Source organism: Podarcis liolepis (assembly GCF_965112155.1).
Source record: "Podarcis liolepis genome assembly, chromosome: 5".
Lineage (NCBI taxonomy): Eukaryota > Metazoa > Chordata > Lepidosauria > Squamata > Lacertidae > Podarcis > Podarcis liolepis.
The window spans coordinates 64,223,501-64,229,589 of record NC_139556.1 but is presented as its reverse complement, the minus strand read 5'-3'; the positions used below and the strand labels follow the sequence as shown (position 1 = coordinate 64,229,589).

The following is a 6,089-nucleotide window of genomic DNA, read 5'->3' as shown; positions in this document are numbered from 1 at the left end:
CAACAACGTTGGCTGTCCAGTGCGACTTCACTAGTAGTTCATAAATAATGATGATGATGGGCAATTTGGTCCACAAGGACCAAGCAGATATTTGCTCTGTGGCAGTTGCAGGGGGATTTTAAGCATAGCAAATGACACAGAGTAACAAGCAATAAAAACAATCCAGTAACAATTCAGAATTGAGATGGGATTTGAACCAAATCTATCCAATTCATTTTGAAAAGTTGCTGTGGGAGACCCTGAACTGCATTTGCCTTTAAAATGCCTATCCCCTTTAAATTCTGGCTAGCATTGTGCCCAGGCTATCCCATCCCACTCTGAAAGCAATTAAGACCCCTTGTTGGAGATACTTAAGCAGAGGTTGCATGTTTACCTCTCAGGGATCTTGTAGTTGCAAAATTCCTGCAACTGAGCAGGAGGGTAGACTCTATGACCTCCAAGGTATCTTCCAACTTTAAAAATGCTTGTTTATGGAATCAGCTGATTATGGAGCAACTGTGCCCCTTATTTGACAATGCCCTTATCCCTTAACCCTGCATAAGCCATCCATTTCTGAATAGAAAATTCTGGAAAAATTGCTTGGATGGCTCCACCAGGGTCTTTATTAATGTTAAAGTTATGTCCTACTGCTGGTAATAAGGGATGGCTTGCTTCCATGCACCATGGCTGCCTGATTATATGAGCCATTGCTGTCTCTGTGGCTTCTGGGTCCTGGGACAAATGTTTTACTGTAATATGGAGATGAGTCCTGCTGTAACCAAGGTGCTCTTGTGTAAGCAGTTATCCTAAATGTTGGTAATGAATTCTCGAAAGCAGACACCTCCAATATCCTACCCAATTTAGTACAAACATTAATTTCCTTTTCTCTCCTTCATGCCATCATAACAGCAGTTCTGCAACCCTGCCAAACAGGCATTAGATAACAACAGAGCAATGGAGTGGATATATTCCAGCAGGGCTTGAGTCAAACAGGAAATGCTCCAGCTGGGATTTAGTGAACTGCAGGGAAACAATCTTCTTCCAGATAAGGGGATGGGGGTGTAATAAAGGCAGAAGGTGCATGATGCAAACCTGAGCAGCCCTGAACACAAAAGGGAATCCACAAATGCTTCTTCTCAAAAGGCTAGTGTGCTGCAGTGATCCTGAGTGTTAAGCTCTGGGCAGGAAGGGTTATCAGATAAAATCCTTATCTGAGTATCTTGACTGGAGACTGACCATACTTTTTTAAACCCAAGTTTCTCTGAGCCTGCAGACTTATTATTTAGGGTGGATTCATAAATGCATGTACGTCATGGAAGGCTTAGAGGACAGAAAAGTCAGACAATGCACATCATCCAATTGAATAGCTCACCACTCATTAACTCATAACTAAATGTTAAATCTGCCACCACTGACAAATAAAAGGTTTTGAGATATGTTTTAGTGATGAGAGGATACAAATGTGCTTTCTCCTGTGAAGTCAGTCAGGTTTCCCCATGTCCCTGAAGTCTTTTTCCTGACAGATACACTTATCAGATGACTTCACTCAGCTGCTTCCTCAGAAAAAGATCAATTGTATTTTTTCTTTCCAGAGGAACCATTTTGGTTGGCTCATTTTTTTGAGGATAAATGCATGAGGCTATAGAAGCAATGAAATCTCAGGCTATACCAGAAAAAGCTGGCCCTAGCATATATGTGTAGTCCAGCTTTCTTCCTTCACAGTGGTCAACCAAATGTCTATAGGAAGCCTGCAAGCAGTGCCTGGGCACAACAACACTCTCCCTTTCTGTGGTTTCCAGCAACTGATATTCAGAAACATATAACTTCTGGGAGTATTTAATTCTTACTGCTTTTTTATTTATTTTTAAGCAAAAATTAGTGGCTTTTAATTTAGTTATAAGTTGTTTTAACTGCTTTTAACGTGTTTTAATTGTTGTAACTCGCCCTAGGACCTTAGGATGAAGGGCAGATAATAAATTTAAACAACAATAATATTTATTTTTATTTTATTTTTTTAAAAGGCAGCCATAAGGAAAAACTTCAAAATCTACATGGTCACAGTACCTTTAATGGGACCGATAATGATAGTAAAAAAATTTTTTGTATATCACAAGAAAGCAAGATAAGGTATAGAATTTCTCCTTGTAGTTTGCTTTTGAAATGTGGTAACTTCATTCAAAAAGAATATATGAGAAGAGTGTGTGACCAAGGGATGACCCGTATGCTGTTTTCAACATCTGCTAGCTAGGAAACTTGGATGTAAGCTTCTTTTCTTATTGGTATAAATGAATATTTCCATCTGGCAGGAAGGTCAGTGTTCTAACTAGCAAATGCCAGCCTGAGTAAAATTGGAGATAAAGCTAAAAAGATGCAAAGCCCAACCTCATATGCCCTTGCTGTAAATAGTGACATACATGCTTCAGCTGAGGGAGATACACACATCGTAAGCAGTTAGGTCTGCAGCAAAGACAAGAAGTGGATACACTTTTTAGATGACAGAGATAAAACAAGCAAACAAAAAGCTTCAATATGGACCAATATAGTCCTCACTTTTAGAATACTGGGGAAATGTCTGAGATTCAGAAATGGTAGAGTAAGCAAGCAAAGTGGAAAATTAAGTAATTAGATGTGATGAAGAGTTTGGGACAAAAAGTAACAGGTGTTATTGGATGCGCACAATAATTGATGCTGGGATGGGCATAGGATGCTATTTTCCTGAAATTAGAAAAAATAAGTCATTTATTAAATACATTTTTCCTGTATCAAGTGGATTATTTATTTTGAAAGTTATTGCTAATATTTTTGAACCAAACAGAAATAAACAGCTTTCAGATACAGTTTAAAGCAAGGGCCAACTTTAAAAAAAAGTATTACAGAAACAAAATAACCCTACAAAAGATAAACGGTTTAGCTCACAACACTGCTTAACTTGTAGTAACACCAAACAAAATAAGTGATCACTAATTAAAATTGCCCCCCACTGTTTATTCAACTATAAACATTAGCTGATTTAATTTACCTAATTAATCTATGAACTCTATCCAAAGTGCTAAGAGATCTTGTTTGGGCTCGTGGCCAAGATTAACACTGGTATGGGGGTTGTTCTTGGGTAACACCCTGCTTTGCTTATGAGAGCCCTGGGCAAATTACAAAACAGAACTAAAAACCCAAGGTCCATAAAATACAGTAAAACAAAAATGTAAACAATTATCCACAGAATACAGTATTGTTTATTCATATGCAGTATTTGCCAAATTTAATTTACAAAGCAGTTTACAATTAAAAAATGCATGTACAGTGGTATCTCAGGTTACATACGCTTCAGGTTACAAACGCTTCAGGTTACATACTCCACTAACCCAGAAATAGTGCTTCAGGTTAAGAACTTTGCTTCAGGTTGAGAACAGAAATTGTGCTCCGGCGGCGCGGCAGCAGCAGGAGGCCCCATTAGCTAAAGTGGTGCTTCAGGTTAAGAACAGTTTCAGGTTAAGTACGGACCTCCGGAATGAATTAAGTACTTAACCTGAGGTACCACTGTACACACTACGGCTGAAACCAATACCAATATAGCAAAACTAAAAAACCCATATATTAAAGCAGTCAATGGAATATTTATTTCATCAACGTATATAGTTCATTTAATACATAAAAACCTCCAATCTGTGATTTAACAAAATGACAACCTAAAATCATTAAGTGAAAATTCCAATAAAACAAAACACGTACTTTCAATATCAGAATAAAAATCTGGAGACAAAATACTAAGCAGTACAATATAAAAATCAAGCCAGGAAATGCAAGCAATTTTTAAAAAGAAGTTCTAAAACATGCCACAGTTGACCCCTCTTGGCTTACAGGGGCAAGGGTTCCAGAGGGTTAGTGCTACTGTGGGAAACACCTGCTTCTGCTTTGTCACTAGATGACAATCATCTGTGTATTTTATAGAAGGCTCACTGTTGAATTCCTTCCTTTTAAGGAGCTTGATTAATGGATGGTCCAACCTTTCCCTTTTAGAAAATGCTGGATATTTTGTATTTTACTGAAATGTTGTGAACTGCCCTGAGAACCTTGGGGTTGAAGGGTAGGTCGTTGTTGTTGTCGTCGTCGTTATGCTGCTACTGCAATGATGATTTGGTTCCTAATACCAAATTGGTCAAGGCTAGATGAAATATATCCCAAGAAGACCAGAGGCATTGCAGAATCATCATATGAAAAATTGAAAGGTTATCAACGTATTGTGGCTGATGCCACCAATGCATACAATATTAATTCCATACAATCCCGAAATGTGAACTCTGCAAAAAGATTTGAGCACACAAATGTGGCAGGAGATCAGCTGTTTACTTGATTCTGCTACACACCTGCTATATTCACATGTGATCACTTTGCAGCAATGAAGACCAAAAACGCCGATTATATATATATATAATATATATATATATGGCTGGCGCTCTTCGCTTGTTTTTGTCATAACACTGATTTCGTTTCCTTGCTAGCGTGTGTGCAGCGGGGCAGCGAGGAATGCAATTTTCGAGCACCAAAAGCGCGTTGGTCTGGCCCTGTGTGGATGCGCAGGCTGGGGATGATGAGTCAGATCTCCTGCGATAGAGCAAGTGCATGGATGCGGTTGGCACGGATGCCTGCCGTCTCCATTTTCGCTCGCTGCTCTGAGGAGTCATACCCGGAGTGGGCGGGGAGGCGCTTGTGCTCTGCCCAGGGCGAAGACGGCTGCCTCTGCCGACTTTCCCCCCGGGGCCACGCATCGCAGTTCCGCAGTGAGCGGGTCGGCGGCCTCTGGAGCACCCAGAGCAGGCGCGCCTCGCTCCCTCCCTCCCTCCGGAGAGGCAGCATCAACAGCATCAACAGCGGCAGAAGCCGAGTGCCAGCCCCGCCCTTCTGGCGGCTGCGGTCGACAGGCTCCTCTGCTCTGCCAGCCAATCAGCGCGCTGACAGGGCCGAGGGGCGGGGCGCGCAGTGAACCTGCAGGAATCGAGCATCCCCAGAGAGCGCAGCATCAGCACCACAAGCCCGGGGAGGCGGCCAGGCGCGTCTCTTCGCATCTCGTTCCATCGGGCAAGCGGGCGCGCAGGCAGGGGCCGCATCCCGGAGCCTCGCCAATGCCAGCGCCGGCATTTCCCAACCGAGGGCGGACCGCACGGAGCCTCTGAGCCCGCAAAAGGTAAGCCCGCAGCCTTCCATCGCCTTTTCTCTTGGTACCCCCGCCCCTCCTCCTCCTCTCTCGCCCTTGGAGCTGCCTCGCCTTTTGCAGTACTGGCCCTCTAGCGGCCCGTATCCGCGGGAGAGAGGCCTCGGGAGCCCTTGCAGGTCCTCTCGCAGGTCCTATTCATTCTGCTTTGAATGCAGCTGGTAGTTGCGCATCTCTCCCCCTCCCTTGCGGCTGGCTGGGTTTCAAGAAAGGACAATGGACACCAGTTTCCAGCCGATGCTGCTTTGAATTCTCTGGGGGAACAATCACGGGTGTGTGTCTGGCGCTCAGCGTGTGTCCAATCATGGGCCCCACCATCGGGCCACTGTTTCTGTCCCTTGGATGTGTGAGGCTATTAAGGAAAGAGCAAGATTTAAGTGACAACACAGGTTCTGTTCTCTATTTTTCTTTCCATTGGAAAGCGCTCTTTGTGTGTGTGTGTGTGTGTGTGTGTGTGTGTGAGAGAGAGAGAGAGAGAGAGAGAGAGAAGTATGAGGGGGTGTTATGGCCAGTAATGGTAGCAGGTAAGAGAACAGTCAGACTGGAAAATGATGTTAGGAATGAAAGGAGACAGGAACCCTCCTTTGTAAAAGGAAATGTGATGTTTCCAATAAAATTCAGTTTAGATTGCAATTATAACCCATTTGCTCAGACTCAAAAGACAAAAACACCCACCAGGCACAGTTTTTATTGTGATGCCTGACTAGTTTCCTGTGCTTTCTCCACTTGCTTATTTTTCCGAATCCATCATAGAGAGGGCAGACGCCTTTTCCCCTTGATCAGTCTGTGTTGCTCTGTGAGAAAGAAGAAAGACCCTCTTATTGTCTTTCAAACCAATCTGCAAGCTTCTGAAAAATGTCCAGCTAGGCAACAGAAATGCATTGCTAATAAACACCACCCCACC

The 6,089-nt window shown here is 43.0% G+C and overlaps 1 protein-coding gene across 22 annotated transcripts in view; it reads left to right on the top strand.

Moving 5' to 3' along the window:
• Nucleotides 1-4,528: 4,528 nt before the first annotated feature.
• KIF1A (kinesin family member 1A) overlaps nt 4,529-6,089 on the top strand; it is a 120,697-nt gene continuing 119,136 nt past the window's right edge. For 6 of the 22 annotated variants that reach the window (XM_083505620.1, XM_083505640.1, XM_083505638.1 and 3 more), the window contains exon 1: nt 4,530-5,158. The gene's annotated coding sequence lies outside the window, so the exon portion shown is untranslated. Of the gene's footprint in view, nt 5,159-6,089 lie in introns of all 22 variants that reach the window. The other 16 variants (XM_083505631.1, XM_083505628.1, XM_083505626.1 and 13 more) reach the window with 7 other exon arrangements.